This window comes from Spermophilus citellus (assembly GCF_964194105.1).
Source record: "Spermophilus citellus genome assembly, chromosome: 5".
NCBI classification, from domain to species: Eukaryota; Metazoa; Chordata; class Mammalia; order Rodentia; family Sciuridae; genus Spermophilus; species Spermophilus citellus.
The window spans coordinates 108,709,532-108,729,358 of record NC_138186.1 but is presented as its reverse complement, the minus strand read 5'-3'; the positions used below and the strand labels follow the sequence as shown (position 1 = coordinate 108,729,358).

General features: G+C 41.7%; 1 protein-coding gene across 3 annotated transcripts in view; it reads left to right on the top strand.

Annotated features, from left to right (window-relative positions):
- Nucleotides 1–205: 205 nt before the first annotated feature.
- The window catches only part of SIM1 (SIM bHLH transcription factor 1), a 90,624-nt gene continuing 71,002 nt past the window's right edge, over nucleotides 206–19,827 (top strand). The window contains exon 1 of one of the 3 annotated variants that reach the window (XM_081295843.1): nucleotides 206–329. The gene's annotated coding sequence lies outside the window, so the exon portion shown is untranslated. Of the gene's footprint in view, nucleotides 330–19,252; nucleotides 19,571–19,604; nucleotides 19,683–19,827 lie in introns of those variants that run through there. The other 2 variants (XM_081295841.1, XM_081295842.1) reach the window with 2 other exon arrangements.

The following is a 19,827-nucleotide window of genomic DNA, read 5'->3' as shown; positions in this document are numbered from 1 at the left end:
GTTTGGGAACACACTGGAGTTACCCAGGCTACCGGGGATGCCTGTTGTAGAGTGGTCAGCTGTCATGAGCCCATCTGAAATTGGCATCAGGCTAAAACTGGGTGTGTGTTCCCTTGGGCCATATCACAGAGGAGGAGCCTGAGGCATCTAAGACAACTCTAAGTCAGGAGGCACAAGTGACCTGTCTGCACAGAACCTTTGGGATGGCAGATACTAAGGCTGGGTGGTCTGTCCCCTGACCTAAGCCTAATATTTAGGGCTGAGGGTCAAGATTTTCCACCCTCTGACAAGAAGGAGGATCAAGGGCTCCACACTGGCCTACTGTTGATGTGAGTTTTTACCTTTGTTACTGATGCTTACCTGGGGATTTTTATTTGGTTCCTATAACTTTTCTTTTTAAGGTCATTTATAAGTTGAGCTCAGATGTTTATGTTCTTTTACTTAAATAATCAAAGCTTTGTGTCTCCAAATAAGAAAAAAAAGCTGTCATATTTATCCCTTTTCAGTGGTTATTTGAGATTATTAAATGCCTAGGATGGCTTACCAAAATGGAAAACAAAGTATTCTAAATAGTCTAAAATGGATCACTCACTCAGAAAGTTGAAGAATCTAACATTAGATTCATAATTGAAGCCCTAAGTTCTCAATAATATTACTATGTGACCCATGCTACTGTTAAACTTGCTGCAACTTTGAAACCCAACAGAATCTGCTTTGGAAAATGGATTTTGCCTAGAAGCAACATTTTCCTGTAGGGTCATAAGACCTGCCTCTGGTGGTTGCTGCCTAACAGAGACATTGAAAGGGAAAGTACCAAAGAAAACTAAGGGTAAACTGCAAAGCTTATACCCTATGGTCTTTCCCTCTAATATTCCCTTGTTGCTTTATTATTCTATCCTTACCTGAGAATCTGATGATAACTTCAATATACATTGTTTTTATATATAACTCCAATAATGTGTCACACTAGTGTAAGCATGGAGACAGTTGTACTGAGATGAATCTGCTTGCAAATACCTCTCTTCTTCCAGATATTGATTCAGATATTGAAATATCCTCTGTTTTTTACATGTATAAATGTGTCTTTAATAAGGGATAAAATATAGACTCAGTGTTGCCATACCTTTCCCTTTCCTTTGTTTCCTCGGCCCCTACCTTCTCTCTGTTCACTTTTATTTTATTTTTTCTGTTCACTTTTTATTTTTGAGTTTTCTGATTCATTGGGGAGGTGAAAGGGTGGATAGGTCTTGTGTGGTGATAGTAGGGATGAAAATCTGTAACTCTCAAGAGACACAGGTCAAATTTCTCTGCCTGCTGGCAAAGAAACACACTGTCACTGCCAAAACCACAGAGTAAAGTCTTCTAAAAACCCTCTCAGACGGCAATGTTTTAGAGTTAAGCCTTTTCATTTATATTTGGACAACCACCTGTTGACTTCTCCTGGCACTTGTCAAGGGCAGATAGATGGCAAGAACCTGGAGCAGAATTAGCCCATTCAAAGGGCTTGGTATTCCCCTTTGAAGAGGTTGCCATTGTTTTTAATTGAGCCTAGTCGAGGCTCATAAGATCAAAACATGAAAAACAAAAAGGAAAGAGTTTATTTGGGACAGGGTCTCACTCTCCTTTTGAGATTATCACAGCATTGTCTGACCATCTTTTAATCCAGGAATCGATTAGAGCAGTCTTACAATGCATTTCCTAGTTTTGAAATATAGAGAGTGAAAGCCAGGGAAGAAGACAAGAGAGAAAAATCTGTTGCACGTGGAAAACACAAAGGTAGGCACCACCCAGTCACCCAGTAGCTCCTGCTGTGCCCACATATTTCCCAGGCAGGTTCTGCTTCTGCCAGAAAGGAAGAGGGTGGGTAGGATGGATGCATATAAAGCCAGAAGAAAAAGAACAGAGTGCAAAGTATGCTTCAGCTAGGAAAGTCTCATTTAAATCAAATCTCAAATTTGTTATGGTGAAGGTGACCATGATAGGGTGGCACTCTGATGAGATGCAGACAGTCCTGAGCACTGACCAAGTTACCCACTTCTCCAACCTACCTAGATTAAATTGTTCCACCTACTTCTTGATACATAAGCTCCCTTATCTCTCTAAACTTGACAACAAGCTGGGCTTCCCCCAGGGCTTAGGTAAAGTAAGAATATGGTGGCCTGGGGCCTGGGAGGAGCCTGGGAGGTGAGAGGGAACAATGCCTAACCCAAATGTTTCGTCCCTGCCCTCATAGTCCTCGAAGTCTTAAATTGATGTATCTGTGAAATACTTTGGAAATATGGAGGTTAAGTTTTTGTTTGATCCTGGTGGAAGAGAAACAAAGGCTTTTAGGGTCCTTATTAAATACAGCATCAACTACACCTAGACCTGAGACAGGACTAGAACAGCCAAAACAAGATTAAGTTTTCATTGGAACAATGGGAGCCTATCAGATGTTCCATTTCTTGGATTTATCTTTCAGTCACCTAAAACTGACATTTGGCATTTGAAATATGCAGTGAACAGTTGTGTCCTCTAGACAACGTAGCTGGGAGCAGAAGTAGGCCTGCTGCACAGCAAAGAGTACATTTGCACCTGCCCTTCTTCTCCTCCCTCACTTCACTGCCTGCTGCTTCTAGCCCAGTCCCTCACCAGAGCTCTCTCCAGATAGATTTCATCCCTGTGAGCCATCCTGTGGGCCACCATCAGATGATCCTTTCCAAAAGGACATTTGTACATCATTCTAGCCCAATTCTAACCCAAACTGATGAGCATGTGCACAAAGTTTATCTGATATGAGTTTAATGGAGGAACTATGTGCAGAAATGGGACCGGGTTCTGGGCACCACCAAAGAGTAACTAACACTGTGTACCAGCAACAGTAGGGTCTTGCCCTGGGCCTGATGAGGCAAGAAAAGAGAAGGGATTCCCTAAACTGGTGAGTGCTGCAGCCATAGATAGGGGCTGCTCATCAGAGTTGTTCCAGAAAAGAATGTGACCATTGTCAAGTTCATGGAAAGAAGTGGTCAAACCATGTCAGTAAACAGTCAAAACTTTCCCTCCTCCATTCTTCATTGGATGCCCACTGATTAAACCAAACTAGAAGCTAGAGGAAGTCCAGTTTTCCTTTTGGGACTCTGTATATATTCAGCATCTGAGGCACAGAGCTGCAGAGTAGAAAGGGTACAAAATGGATATGTAGGAGGTCCTTGGAGAAGAGCTCTTAGCTACCATGAGATTGTTCAGAAACCTTCAATCTAATAAACACTCTCTGAGTATTGAAAATGACAATTATCATAATATCACTTCAAGTTTCTGTTACATATAGCTCATTTAATTCTGTGGGTAAGAAAGTAAGGTAGGCATTTTGCTCATTTAATAGATGGTGAAAATGTGGCTTAATCAGATTGGCCAAGGCCTCACAACTAATAATGACATTCAGGATCCAAACTCAAATCTTTTCAACCCCAAAGTCTGTGTGCTTTAACCATGGAAGATGCATCTGTGATACGCTTTGGTGATTGGTGGTGTCTGTGAAAGGAAGAAGGGATGAGGATCTGACAATGTCCTTCAGCAGTTGATCCTGTTGTCCTCCATTATGTTAGGACCATGAACAAATGAGAAACCCACTCAGCACATGCTGAATCTGAGTGTCCTAAAGCAAACAACCAGTAGGCACATGTGTGTGGCATATTAATACAGGTCTGGGTTATGTGAAGGGCTCTATGCTATAAGAAAATGTGAACAGCCATGAAATGGGGTGATGGGGTAGTCCCTTAAGCATCAAGGACATTATCTAAGAGCTCAGTGAGAAAAGATAAGTGAAGATCCAAGCAGGCCACCCAAGACCCCTGCTTAGAGAAGTTTCTCATTCCCAAGGGAATTCTGTACTACCTGGCCTGGTGCACAAGACTTCCATGTTCTTTCTCACTGATTCCAGAGACAAACCCTCCTCTCTGGTTAAACATACCTACTGCACTTCCCCAACTCTTCACTTTTCTCACATGCCACACTCTCTCTGCTGTGCTCCACTCCTCCTTCATGAGCACTTTGCCTGGGAGGTAGCTCCTTTCTTGACCCTCAAGAGTTCCCACAGCTCCCCCACCCAGCACATGCTGTCTTGCAGACCCATGTCTTTTGTCTCTTTCTATATAGATCATTAGGAGCTTGATATATGTGGGATGTAGATAGATCAAAAAACAGTAGTTGGGGCTGAGTTCAATCCCTAGCATAGCTTTAGAAAGAAAGAAAGAGTGAGAGAAAGAGAACATCAGTTGGCTAAGACGCTTGCTTACTTTGGCATCATCCAAACACAAATAAAGCCAACTTTCTTGTTTGATTCAAATTAGCTCACTAGTTTGAACTACTCTATTACTCTAAACAGTACTCCAAGAGTAGCAGTGACAGCATTATTGGAATACATGGGTAGACATCCACAGGATATATGAAAGTGGATAACACTTAGCAGGATACACATTACAGTGACTCAAGGCTCAGTGGGCTCAGTAGTCAGATTGTCTGTTCAAATTCTGGCCCTAGCATGCATTTCCTTGTAAGTTGGGGAAGACTCCATATTTCTCTGTTTTCTTACTTGTGATAGTGGCACCTACTTCAGTTTTGTCAAACAGATCAAATAAGATGGTGCTTAGCTCAGGGCCTGGTAGATATAAAAGGACTAATCAATGTGAGTTATTATGATTTAATTATATTTAGACCATAGAGCCTAGCTTATTATAGCTAGAAAGGACAGCACAGCAGATGAGGAAATGTATATTCAGGAACTAGGCCATGATTAAGCTCAGAGGTAAAACAAGGCCTGGGTTCTTTCCTCCATTGGCTAATATCAGTAGAGCATGTGAATGATATTGATAACTCAAAGGTCCATGCTTCACCACCTGTACTATAAGAAGCAAGGCAGGGTGATAGGCATGTTCTTTTGTTTTTTAAAGAAATAGATCATTTGAACCAGGCACAGTGTCAGGGGAAAGGGGAGGGAAGAAATAGTATTATAAAATCCTAACAGGAAAAGATAAAACATTTAGATGAATTTTCATATAACAAAAGTTGTACGGATTTGTAGTCAGAGAAATCATTGCTAGTGACCCTAATTAATATAAATTCTTATGGGATAATGAAAACAAAATGGGATAATGAAAACAGAAATGTGGAGAGTAAGGTTGATGTTGAGTTCGTGGAGGAGTGTTGAGCATGACCTTTTTTGTTTGTTTGTTCATTTGCAGTTAGTTTTTGTTTGCTTCTTTAGTCCACTATCTGAGCCACAGGGAAACTCTTGTAATGAAAATGTCCACCTATAGGTGGCAAACTTGGACTGCTGGCATTCTGTCCTTGAGTACCCTTGCAAACCAGTGCCACTGGGGATGGAGATGAAAGTGAAGTTCGAAGAAAGAAAAGAAGAAACCTAAATGGATCCAGAAAGACCATTTTCACAAAAACTTACCTTGGGAAAAAAATCCACAAAATACTTAGATTAGCCTGAAAAAATACCTCCTAGAATTGCAGCAAATGCATTTATTTACATATTTATAGAGGTCCTACAACATAGCACCCCCTGGCTGGAGTGAGAAAGACACTCCTACTTTGACAGCCCTAGCAGCCTGAGATCTCAGCCCCCTCCACCAACACCACCACTGCAAAGCCGTTCTAGCACCATCTCTCCTGGGACCATGGCTCTTATCCCTTATTTCACAGATGAGGAAACAGATGATCAGGAGCCTCAGGGGAGAGGTAGTCTGGAGCCTAGTTCTTTGCATTCCAAGTCTTATCTCTATCTGCCACAAAACACAGAAAGTGCCAAAGTGGTCCAGGATTCCAGGGTAGGCTCACAACTTATTTGAGGGTATATCTTCAGTTCCTCCAGAGCCTTTTTGAATAGAATGTCCTTGGCCATCAGAGACCCCAGCCAACCCACATTCAATCCCTAACCAGGGAAGGGATGCTCCTCAGAGTGAGGCCAGGACCTCCTTGGACCTCTAAGGAAGGTAGTGAATAATTTAGTTGATTAACTAGGAAAAAAAAAACTTCCACTTTAAAAAAATGGATATAATAATCTCATTCAATGTGTTTCATTGAAACAGCATTCAATAAAGGTTTAAACATATTAAGAAAATAAAAATAGATGTTTTCTCTCATCATTCCTTGTTCTATGAAGAGTTTCCTCTGTGTCACTCCAGACCTGTGCCTAGGTGTTTACATATATGTGAAGAAGCAACTGTGTATGTAATTTTTTCAACTGGTTCATATATTACTCCACTACTTGCTTTCTTTTCATTTAACAATGTACCTTGGAGAGCATTGTGTAGATATATGTCACTTAGTTTCATGGGACATGGTGGTTTATAGTTTGGTGGTTTATAGTTTATATAATGTAAAAAACTTTCCCCGAATGCTCTATGTTGAGGTTGTTTCTGCTTCTCACTATTACAAACAGCTCTATAGCAAGTCCTTTTACATATAAATGTGCACATGGGCAAGTATCTCTGAAGGACAGATTTCTCTAAACAATAGTTGAACCAAAGTATATTTTAATTTTAAATTTTAAATAATACTGATAAATTGCCCCATACAAAGACTGAGCTGCCTTTTCATTGGCTCCATTTCTCTTTTCCTCCCTCCCTTTCCTTCTCATTAACTTTGAATTTTTTTATTTTGTTTTACCTTTAATCTTGGAGTCTTTCTTCTTCCTCTTTCTTTCATACCAAATCCAGTTCATCAGAAAATACTGGTGTATTTACTTTCAAATATGTGCAAAAATCCAGCCACTTGTCACCACCTCTACCACTATCCCCTTGCTAAAGTTTTGGCTTGGATCCCCATAGCAGTCCCACTGCTTCCCTTCCGACCCCTTTCAAACACAGCCAGAGTTACTCTATTAAAACCAAGTCATATATTTTTAGCCCTCTGCCCAAGACCTTGCCACATGTCCTTATTTTGCTCAAAGTAAAATCCACACGAAGTGTGACCTCTTCTCTCAAATTCCCCCATCTCCACTCTGATCCATCTATCCTATGAACACTCCAAGCCCACCCTAACCTCAGGGTCTGTGCTCCTGCAGTTCCCTGCATCTTGAAAGTCACTTGACCAACTCCTCCTCCTTCAGGTTGGCTTAAATGGCATCTTTTTACTGGAACACTCTTGCTTAATACTGCTAACTTTCTCCACCAACACCATGTACCCCTTACTCTTTCTTTCTACCTGCAGCACTTAGAACCCTCTGACTTGTTATGTAGTTTACTTTTTTATTATGTTTTTACTATGTTCCTTTTGGGTTTAGTTGGCTCTTGAATAGGCTTTGCTGCTTTGCTTACTGAAAAATTCCAAGGGCCCAGAACAGTAGTACTTAGTACATGGTAGACGCTCAATAAATGTCAGTTGAATTGGGATTCCATTCCTTTTCCTATTGCAATTATGGAAACAGCCTCATGGGGCTGTGGTTTTATGCTGGTGTATGACCTTTGTGGGTGATGTTGTCCTAAGACTTTTAAAAAGTCAATTTCAAAAATGAAAAATTGGATATCATGCAACACTTTAAACTTTTGCTGCATGAAAAACAGTGTAAAGGAAATGAAAAGATGAACTATATACAGAGAGAATATATTTGCAAATTACAAATTTCAAAAAGGACTTGTATGTATATATATAAAAATCTCAAAACTCAACAGCAAAATCAAAAAGACAAATGATCCAATTAGAGCATGCACAAAAACATGAGCTGACATTTTACCAAAAGGGACATACATGTGGCAAATAAGTACTTAAGAAGATATTCAATATTACTAGTCATTAGGGAGGTGCAAAGTAATGCCACAATATCAGACACATCAGAATGGCTAAAATAAAACAGCAGTGGCCCAAATTCTGGTGGAGATGTAGAGAAGATGGGTCACTCAAACATGTTGGTAGGGTTGAAAAATGGTGATAGCAATTGTTTGGCCATTTCTTTTAAAATCCAAAACAAGGGACTTCCCATATGATCCAGCAGTTGCTCTCTTGGGCATCTGTCCCAGAAAAATGAGAACTGACATTCATGCAGAAACTTGTACAACAATGCTCCTAGCGGCTTTACGAATTATAAAACTGGAAAACACCCAAATGCCTTCAGTGGGTAAATGATTAAACAAACTGTGGAACATCCATACCTTTGAATATCACTCAGCAACAAAAAGGAAGAAATATGGAAACACATAACAACATGGGTGACTCTCTGGGGGTATGCCTAGTGAAAACTTCAGTCTCAAACAGTGACCTAGGATTCCATTTTTCTATATTCCATTCTTGAAATAATAAAACTAAAGAAATGAAGAAAGATTTATGGTTACCAGAGATTAGAGATGGGGACAGAGGGAAAGGTACAGGTGTGGCTGTAAAGAGGTAGTATAAGGGAGCCTTGTGCTGATGGTACACCAAGCTGCACATGTCACAAAGCCACATAAAACCACACACACACACACACACACACACACACACATACACACACACGAGTGCAAATATAACCAGAGAAAACCAATAAGCCCTGTGTATTATACCAATGTCAGTTTTCTGTTATTTATATGCAATATAGTTATACAAGATGTTAACAATGGAGCAGGCTGGGTTAAAGGTGTACTGGACTTCTCTGTGTATTTATTTGAAACTTTCTGTAAGTCTGTCATTATTTCAAAATAAGAAGTTTAAAAAGCTTCAAGAAATCCATGCCAAACCAGGAGAAGTGGCACACTCCTGAAATCCCAGCAATTCAGGAGGTTGAGACAGGAGGTTTGCAAGTTTGAGGTCAGCCTCAACAACTTAGCAAAACCTTATGTTATATGTTTGGCTGTGAGGGGTCCCCCAAAACTCATATGTAAACAATGTAAAAAGGTTTAAAGGAGAAATTATTGGGTTATGGGACTCTTAATTAAACCAATCAGTGAATTAATAAGATTAGCTGAGATTAACTGAGTGGTAACTGAAGATGGATAGGATGTGGCTGCAGGAGGTGGATCATTGGGGACATGACTGTAGGGTATCTGGAAAGTGGAATATCTCTCTCTCTCTCTCTCTCTCTCTCCTTTCTGATCATCACATGAGCTTCTTCCCTGCACCATACTCTTCTGCCAGGATGTTCAGCCTCACCTCAAAATCTCAAGGAATGGAGCTGGCTGTCTGTGGACTGAGACCTCTGAAACCATGAGCCCTCAAATAAACTCTTCCTCCTCTACCTGTGTTCTGGTTGGGTCTTTCAGTCACAGCAGTGAAAAAGCTGACTAAAATAGAAACAAAAACAAAAAGAAAAAAGAAAAGAAATCAATGCTAACTATTAAGCACCTTTCAGAAAGAGATGTTTCTGCTTCCTTAATTTCTATTGGGATGCTATTCTCTCCCAACCTTGGTTACTCTAATTTCAATATATCTAATTTCTTTTTACTTGGTCTTTTTTACTTTTCAGAGAATCCTTAACTGAGTGAAGATTATTCCATTATGGTTCTAAAAAAGGTTCACAGCTCTCTGTTCTTCAGCCTTCCCTTTTGCCAACTTAGGAAGATGTCATCTGTTCTTTTATTCACAGGAATGTAGTAGATTACAAATTCACAGAAGCTTTAATGAACTCCTTCCATGCAGAAATCACAGGACAACTGGGAACTGGGGTAAGCACTTTCTCCTAATGTGAGCACCTACCACATTCAGGTTACTTCATAGACACTGAAGAACTGGTCTCACTGGTCAGGTTTCAGCTCATTCTAAAAAAAATGGGAAGGTTCTGTATAAACCACAGCATTGCTGACCATTGAAGAATGGATAGCTTATATCATTATTAAATATTATGAGTCTACACTAGGTTCATACATCTCTTTATATTTTCAGTTAGTCAAAGCAGAGTGATTTTTAAAGTTATTTTTTAAATGCACAATCTGATTGTATAATATTTCAAAATAAATATATCCAGCTATTTTAAAGCATTTTCCTCTAAACTTGATCAATTGAGTTTTAAACCATTTTGTACATGTTGATGAGAAGATTTTTGTAAAACTGTTTTCAATGCTTCCCACCTCTACATGTTCATCTCTTTCTCCCTCAAAGAAACATTCCTTTTTAATTCTTCCACTTTCTCTGGAATATGCCCTCACTAAGCAAATTTGCTATATACCTTCTGTTCTTTCAATCCCATGGTGGGGTAAAAATGTTATTTGCTTGTTATCCATCAGCCACTACATAGTTATTTCCAATGTACTATGGTAAATTCTCCTTGGCATTTTTCACACAAACTTAAAAAAAAATCATCAAAGGTAGCATCAGCTGGGCTGGTGCTAGATTGTACAGTGCTTTTGTACAAACAGGAAAATGTCATACTCTGTGCATGGGACACGGGACTGATCCAGGGCTGAATTCCAGTCTTTTTCTTTATAGTTGAGGCCCATGCTCCCTGAGTGGACCCAGAAACTATGGAAAGAGCTCAGGAATGCAAACTCAGCTCAGCCTTACCTTTGTACCATACTCCATCATTGACTTGCAGTGTTTCCAAGAGCAATCACTTGACTCACTAGTGACAATTTATTTCTGGGTCACAGTGAAGAATTATAAAATAGTTAGACGTGAGGTTTTACAAATCTGTCCTGGTACAAATTTCTTTTGACTTCTGACAGTGGTGCCAATATGTCTTGGGAGGCCAGCAGATCATTCTTCTTTAGGACAAAATCAAATAGTTTTGGATGATTTTTGTCCTTATTTAGTTTTCATCTTCCAGTTCAGTGGTCTGTGACTAGAAGCCCAACATTCACAACCTGCCATCAAGGGCCTTATCCATGCATGGTCTGGAGAGGAATGAGAACATTTGACTCTCCCTGTCAATTTGCAGTGGAACACACCTCCCAGATTTCTACACTATGTGGTACCAGCTCTGGACATTTCTCATTCAGTGTTCATCTCTATCAGCTAGTCTGAAAATTGGAACCAGAAATACTTGACAAATCACTAGCTACATCATGCTTACAGGTGGTGACATATCTCTGCTGCTGCTGCTTATTCATGAAACTGGAGGTTAAGACTTCGTTTCTGAGATGTAAACTAGGGAAAACCCCACATAAAGCACCAGCGTTGGACAGAATATCAGACAGACAATTTTCAACTGAAATGCTGGTTATTAGAAGTCATGTGGAGTCAGGAGTTGCCATGGAATCCATTTGTTTCTAAACCAGCTCCTCCTGCTGGAATAGTTTCTCATTATCATGTCTTTCTGATGGGAGGAGGGCGGGAGTTGGGAGAAAGAGAAAGAGAGGGGATGCTATCTGATATCGAACTGTGTTATAATTCCAATGCACTCAGGCTCTTAAATAAATTAGGTATTTAAAAAATTAAGAAGAGTTAATATATAATTATAAGTGATTTGGAGTAAAACACTCATATTGTCATCAAGATTTCTTTTTTGTGACTTTTGATTATTCAGAGAGAATACATGATGGCTTATGGTATGACATTTATCATTGAAAACAGGTTATTGGGTCTCCAGGAGTGAAAATAAATATCAGAGCAGATCTAAACTGCCATAGGCTGCACATTTGCAGTACACTTGTTTTCCTCTGTTTTCTCCTATGCATCATTTTTATTTAGATCCTTAACCAAAACATTATGGCTTTCTCTCCTGTGAAACTGATGCTAAGCTGAATCTATCCCCTTGTTTCCTCCAAGTTATTTGTTCAAATCATGAAAAGTGATTGGCCAGCATATGTCACTACTTGAGCTGTTGTGGTAAAATTCCTGTGTGTTTGTAGGTAAAAATACAGAAAAAGGTTGATCAAATGTCAATTTGGGGTGACTGAATTTCAAAGCAATCAGAATCCAGAAATTAACCACAATTTTAAAATATGTATGCATAATATAATTTATTATAATTAGTGGGGAAGTCTGTTGGATGAAGACACACGCTGGAACTATATTTGCATATTTTTATTCTATGTTTTGCATTAGAGAGTGCTAAATATTTTATATGAAAAAAAATGTTGGTAGATGACTCCTGAACTTTGAACCTGTGTTCCTGATTATCTCCACTTGTCAGGTTGATTAGTGAGCTCTGCTCCCAGGGCTTCAAGAAACCCTCATCTCTTTTTTAAAACCAGATTCTACCTCTTCTTCCTATTCAGGGGACTTTAACCAATTAAGAGCCAGAGAAAGCCCCACCTTCAATGTTTTTGCATTGACAGTTCACAAGTGAGAAATTCAAATGGCTTTTAGGCTGAATCTCCCTAATAAAAGAAAAACAAATTAAAATAAACTGATGACTTTCACCCATCAAAGTAGGGGGTGGGGAGTGATAAGGTGCTTCAGTACTAGGGCAAACAGTTGTCCTTACACATTGCTGGTGGGAATGTCAATTGGCACAATTCTCATGAAGGACAATTTAGCAATGTATATTAGAAGTACAAATCCATGTAAACTTTGACCCAGCAACTCCACTTTTGAGAACTCTTCTGTGGGTACATTCGTACACAGATGAATATCGTGTATACAGTGTTATTCATTGCAGATAACAATTGTGATAACAATAACAGAAAACAAACCTGATGCCTTCAGTTGTAAATTGTATCACTATATCCTTAAAAGGGAATGCTATATGGATGTTTAGGAAAGAAAGGATAAAGAAGATCCCTGCATATTGTCATGAGAAGTAAAAAAATAAAAACAAAAAAAATAGGTTCAGAAGAGGGTATAAAATATTAATCACAGTGTTTGCTTTAAAGAAATTCTAGAAAGATATTAGGAACTTAAGTCATTGTATAGCAGCAGACAAGAATAGTCTAAATATGCATTTGCTTGGTTTATATCAATTGGATTTCACGGAATAATTTGGATTTTCAGGTAAAGAAAATAAGTTAGAAAGGCCAGCTGTTAAGATAAGATGATGCTGGTAACCTAATTGTCTGGATTTTTCTACCCAGTTTTTGGGTGGACAGACTTTTTAGTAGGTGTGCTAAGGGGCCAACCAGTTTCATTCCAGATGTGGAACTTGACTCAGGGATAAATATCCTCATCCCAAACCCCTCTCTAGATTTCCTAGAGAGGCTTAAAAAAAGTCACAGCTGGAAAGAGGCATGACCTGCTTCCTTATCCTTTCAGGAGCAATGCTGACTTACCGGTACATTTTTCACATTAGCCACATTTCTTGATCCCATATAATTTTATGGGTTATGAGAATGTTTTAACTTTAATTTCTTTTATAACCAGAATAAAAATAAACATAATAATAAGTATATGATAACAAATCCAGCCTGAATTGCATCCATCTTTATACCAATAGTTATAAAATATAATTTAAAATGTCTTCTTATGGAGGAAGGAGCGCATAAAAACATGACAGAAATTCCTAATTGCCAACAAAGTTATAATGTTGAGATGTGATCTGAAGAGGAGGGAGCAGGCCTAGACCTCACCAGCCCAATGTCAGGGCCTCTTTCTCTATGGACTATTCCCCTGCACCAATACCACACATACCGTGAACCCTTTATCCATACATATTCTTTTAAAATTAGGAAAACAAACTGGGACCAACAGAAGAACCAGTGCCTAGTTTTGTCCTGAATTCTCTGGACTTCTTCCTTGCAAGAGCTGAAAACCTGGAACCCTGGAACATTCTAATGATGGCAAGCACTTCTCTATTTTTCTGAGGCCAAACTCCCCATAGAAGTGTGGTCTGGCTGGAGTCATGGCCTCCTCTCCCTTATCTTGAGGCCATGCTCTTTCCTTAGAAAACAGGAATGAGCCACTTTCAGAGATCCCATCACTTTTCTAGAGGAGATTTTCACTCCTGGGCCTCAACCTGTCAGCCATATCATCCCATGTCATATGCCCTAGATACTACAATATCTTTTCCCTCCTTATCAAAGACAGACTGAGATCATGTACAACCACAAGAATGGGATCCTAATTAGAATAAGTTATACTCCATGTATATATAATATGTCAAAATACACTCTACTGTTATGTATATCTAAAAAGAACAAATAAAAAAAATAAAATAAGATAAATAGACTGAGAAAAAGCAGACTAAAACAATGGTTCTCTAAGTGTGGTTGCCTTACTTACAGCAGCAGCAGCACCTGAAAAGTCGATCACTGGGTCCCCCTCTAGTTCTACTGATCTTGAACTCTGTAATGGGATCCAGAAATCTGTATTTTAACCAACACTACAGGAGATTTCTGTGCATGCTCAAGTTTCAAATACACCACGCTAAGCACCCAGCATTTCAAGGGCAGATAAAGGGTATCCTTGGCCCAGAGATAAAGATGGACCTAGGGATGTGCTACCTAGACTTAAGGCACTTGATCTCTGGCCCAGGGTCCTGGGGCAACACCGCAAGAGCAACTGCAGGCAGCAGCTACTTTGGGCTCTGGGCCAGGAGATTCAAAGACCTCAGTCCTGCAGTGTGGTAGTCTGGCTAAGCTGCTACCGATCCCTGCCCCCATGCCTCTGGCTCAGTGGACCCTTACTCCCGCTCCCACCCGCGTTGGTGGCTGCCTGGTGATCAGATTCGCCTTGCCTCTCATCTTACAGAATGCCGATTTGGGAGTTCAATAGGAATTTCTGATTCCTAAATCATATAGGCCCCCCACAGCCCATATTTAAAAGCTGCCTTCCTTTCCCATCTCTGTCATAGGTAACCCTGAGGATCAGCCAGGTCTGGAAGTAGATAATCTGTTTATGGATTAAAAGGATTCACCTCACCAGAATCCCTTACTCACTCTGCCTCAAGAGTGCAGGGCTAGGTGTTTGTGACATAATTTGGGGGTGCACTGCCACCTGGGTCCTGAGAAGGGGACTCAGAGGTGGAAATTCTCTAGAAACCTAGTCCAAAAGGTCTCAAAGTCAAAAGGTTATGAAGAGTTCATGTTAGAGACCTGAAGTTACATAGGCACCTGCCCTCTGAATCCAGCCCATTCTCAGGGACCTCAGCCTTTCCCAGGCCAATGACATTACCCAGTCCCTCTTGGCTGTTAGCAGGGTCCCCCCATCGGCAGTTTTACCAAGATGGTAGTTTCCTCTGAAATCCAGAAACAATTTAGGAATCAAAGTATCTTTCAACCTGAAGTTGTTAGTCAATGTTCATCACCAGGTTTGAATATCTCTGTTGTGTTCCTATGTCCACCATTGCTGACTTATGTGCATGCACCATTCTTAGTTGATTTCTGGAAGGGAGGAAAAAAAAAGTGCAAATGGCCCTCTCTGGGAACAGAAGGCATCCCACCTGACTCCCTCTTCAGAATAACAGATTCAGACTTTCCTTTGCAGCTACTGCAACTCCTAATAAATGTTTTAAAGCACTCATTTTTTTTTCAGTAACCAATTAAAGGTTATGTTTTAGAATATGGTTTGAAAATCTGGATGGATAATATTATCCAGAATATTTAGAGAAACTGCAGAATCCTTTCTTGTATTCATCACTCTTATCTTTCAAGTTGCTTTATTTTCTGTGTGTGTGTGTGTGTGTGTGTGTGTGTGTGGTTCCTTTCTTTCTTTGGCAGAAAATATACTTTTCAAAACTTCCTGATCAAAGAAGTAATATTTCCTGTAATTTTAAGGCATTAAGAATGACCCCTCCCCCTTTATTTTGTTTCCTCTTATCCTTTCTTTTCTGGTAGGCTTATCCCAGCGGATAAAGTTGCAGAATCCTTCTTTCTGCTTCAACATCACAACTTCACAGAGTTGTCAACATCTAAATATGGTAATAAAATGGGTCAAGGACAAGATTAACATTAATTTGTTGAGTCCCATCCCCAGTACCACAAAAACCAAACCAAACTCAAAGCAAACCAAAAAACCCACCTTGTATACATGGAAGAAAAATGTGAGTATTTATTTCTTAAGACCTTAACGTTTTCTAGATAAAATTTCCTTTTTCCGTGGTAAAGAGTGAACATTTGGATATAACATACCGAGATGTTTAAGTGGACGCCTTTGGATTTTTCATCTTAATTATAAATATATCCCTCATTCTGACCTTGATCATTGAGTAAAATCCATGTCTGTGTTTTTTTGTGCATCTGTGCACACGTGATATGAGAAGATGTAATTGTGTGTGTCTTTCTGGCAGTTTTAAAAAGAAAAGGGTCTGAAATCACTCTTATTTTGATTAAAATGTTCAGATAGCTGGGAATAGAGAGGAATTACAGGAAGACAGGACGGAGGTCTATACTGGCGCAGGATCGGAACCTCAATGCGCCCAGGTCTGTGCCGCAGCGCTAAAATCCAGTTTGGCAGTTTGTTTTGGGATTCCCTTTGGCGTTGACCTGTTCTTTTATAATACAAGGTACAGCATCTCTAGTCTGGAGTTGGCCTGATGTCGAAAAGTTCAGGCGGTCCTTGGAGGCCCCCTCTTTTTCTTTCTGAGTGCGTGCAGCGCGCGGGACTTCGCATGCACAGGCATGATTCCGAATCCGCCACAGCGAGCTCGCAGTATTCACCCCACTAGAGCCCTGGGCTTATGCATGTACAGGTGTCTGGGCCACAGCTGCTGGCAGGTTCCATGAAGGCAGCATTCCAGGGAGCCCCAAAGGTGGAAGGGGCTCTCAGGAAACAATGTCACGCCTTTAGTCTGTTTGCCCTTCTTGGTTGGGGGAGATGTTTATATAGATCAGGATCAGTTTCCTCACTTAATCGGGTCCCCTCCTGGGGCAATGTAGACCACGCCTCTGAACCACAGGGCTAAGTTTTAATACAAAGGAGGCGATGGCCTAGATTCTGTACAGATCCTTGTTTGGTGTGGGTGGCTCGCTGTGCCCATCTCATTGCTTTCCTCTTATATTGGAAAAGAGGTTGGTAGGATTAGTCTCAAGAAACTTATTTAAAATTTCCCATGCTGGAGGCAAACGCAAACTCACAGAACACGTGGGAGGCACCTGAAGTTCCGGTTCACAGTTCACATCCCAGGCTGGCAAGCCGCGCGTGCGGGGCTGGTGGGCGGGGTCGCCAGGAGGGTGCGAAGTCGGGTCCTTGTGTTGGGTGGGGGAGTGAAAGAGTCCTTGCTCCAACCTGAGTTCAGAGATTAGAAAAACAGGTGTTACGTTGCTGTGCTACTTCACTTTCTCGGTAAACGCGGCTCAGACAGTTGTATGCAAAGGATTTAGTGAGGGGCTGCCACCTCAGGGCCGTATGTTCACTTTGTTTATTAAAGGACATTTACTGGGTTCATTGACAAAAGAGATACCTTGGGACCTTGGAGTAACCCGCCAGGCACCCCACAACATCAGCCTTTGGTGTAAAGACTTCGATACTGATTTTACCCTTTTTGCTTCTGAGGAAAAAATACTACATTTCTTCCGTTTAAAACGCGCCCTGCATGAAAAGGTGGGAACTGCCAGACTCTCCACGCGCCCCCGCCCCAGTACAGGTTTCAGACTCCAGAAAAGAACTTCCACGCCTGCATGCTATTTGCAAAAGAGATAGGGTTTAGAGCAGCTGCAGACTTCACTGAAATCCTGTCTAGAACAATAGAAAACTGCTTCTTAACCCTAAAGTACCATTGCTTAGCCTGGCGGCTCCATCTTATCCTGATATCTGTCCACACTGGCAGAAAGAGGAGAGCTAGGAATGGTTCTTTCACGCCCTCCGAATCCCTCCCACCCCATTCCCCTCGCTACTGTAGTAGCTAACTTGACCTTATCTGATCTTTCTGGAATTTCATGTAAAAGCGACCACATCGCATCTCAATCTTCCTAACCACCTCTTGCTACAGTATACCATTCGGTGATCAGTAGCGCCCAGAGTAGGTCTCTAAGTGGCTACACCCACTGGGGAAATGACTCCTCCTTCTAGATTAGAGCCCATTAGCTGGTTCCAGTTTTGAAACACCCACAAAATCTGTTTAGTTCTTTCCCCCTTTTCTGTCTATCCCAAACTTTGACCTCCTCTTGCCAGGTGTTGCCCAGATGTGTAAATAACCCCAGAAAGCTGCCATCAACTTAGAGCTTATGCCATTGGGCAGCAAGGAGATAGCAGATGTCTGTATTTTTAAACAAACACTCTTAAAGGTGTTCTGAATATCAGTAGAATGGCACACACCCCTCTTTAGAGTATTTATTTTTTTCAGCAGCAATTAGCACCATAAACGGGAGGATAAATGCACCATTATTGGGTTCTGACTTTTATGACAGAACCGCCTCTAAACACATCTCTAGGCGCAGAACCATGATCAGCAGCAGCACCAAAACCAAGCCAGGAATCACATCGGTAGGGAGTGATTTGTGAGCCGCAATATTGTCTTGGGCAACTTAACTTTTTTCTTGTTGCTATCTGTTGTCTTTTCTCAGATGACAGAAAGAAAGGGCAATCCAAATTAGAGGATCTCTAAACCATAATTTGTCAGCAACATACTTGGGAGCGTTCGTTTAAAAAGCTCCTAGTGGGGAATTGTAGACATTTTAAGTTCAATTTTGCAGACTGTATCCTTTCTGTAAAGAATATTCACGTCGGGCTTTTATTTCTTGAAACAAAACCCAACAAAAGAGTCGGCTGATATTAAAGATAATGGATTATTGTGAGATATCTATCAATCACTTCTAACTCTATTTTGACCTGAAATATAACCTCCTTTCTCCTAGTGTCCATTCGCTATTGCCATACGAAAAAACTCCCCCAACAGAGATTTCCACAGTGAGCAAATCAGCCACAAATCCAACGCATTTCGAAAAAGACGCTCTTCTTTGGGAGTAAAGACAGGCATTGTATTTATTTCCTCTGGTGATGAATTCGGTGTCATTCTGGTTTCAGAGAAACGTGAGAGAAAATAAAGCCAAACATCGGCGCACGGTCGGGTCAGCGTTTGGGCAAACTGCTCAGTCTGGGTTACTACGGTCTTGCCTGCCGGCAACCCCAGCCTACCCGCCCGACCTCTGCTGCCTGGGGGTTGCAGCACACAGCCTCCAAGCGCTCCCAGCACCATTACGCGGGGTGCGTCAAGCTGAGTGCTCAGACACCCGACCCCAGGGAACAGGGATAGCACGGGTCGTGCACAACACCCAGCAGGCCCCAGAGGCCCGGAACTACGGTGGCAGCTTGGCAACTCCGACCCCTGCTCCTGGGTCTCATTAGGTTCGCGGTGGCCACGCGGGTGGTAGGACTGGGAGCCCAGACCTGGGGCGCGTGGGGGCGGTGCGGGGCGTCCTCTCGTCACTCAGCTAGATTGGCCAATGAACGCCGCGCCGCGGGGCGCATCCGGCCAATAGGAGGCGGAAAGACTTGTGAGTGGCATTGAGAGAGGGTGGGAGAAAGGGAGCCCGGGAGTGAAGTTGAAGCTAAGCCCCGTAAGCTGTAAAGAAGTTACTGGGGGGGGTGCTTTCGGCTTCCAATTAGGAATAATACTGGCTTTGTAGCAACTACCGAGGAGGAGGATTCTTAAACCACCTCTTCCGTCCCAAAGCCGGCATCCTCCTACTTCTGTCACGTACCCCTCCCCCAATTCATGATCAAGTGAAAGGAGCCAGGGAATGCTCTGCACCTCTCTGCTAGTGGGAAGCGGAGAGGCCGGCAGAGTTGTTTAGTTGGACCGTAGGCATGAGTACAATTAAGAGGTGGGCGTCTTCGCACCCTTTGCAGCCCTCAAGGACTGAAGGTAGGTAAAGCAGAAGACACCCTACGCCCACCCAGCGGCGTCACAGCTCTGCGGCTGGGGAGGCTAGGCTGGGACGCCTCCCTCCCCGCCAGCGCCTGCGAAGGGGCTGTCGGTGAGTGTGCCACCTGTTAACCTGGCGCTCCGGTACCCCGAGTGTTACCGCCCCTGCTGGGCAGGGAGAGTCCTGGGTCTCTTCCCTTCTGGAGCCCCGAGGGGCTTGATGAGTAAGTGCCACTTTTTGAGAAACCCTCAGACTT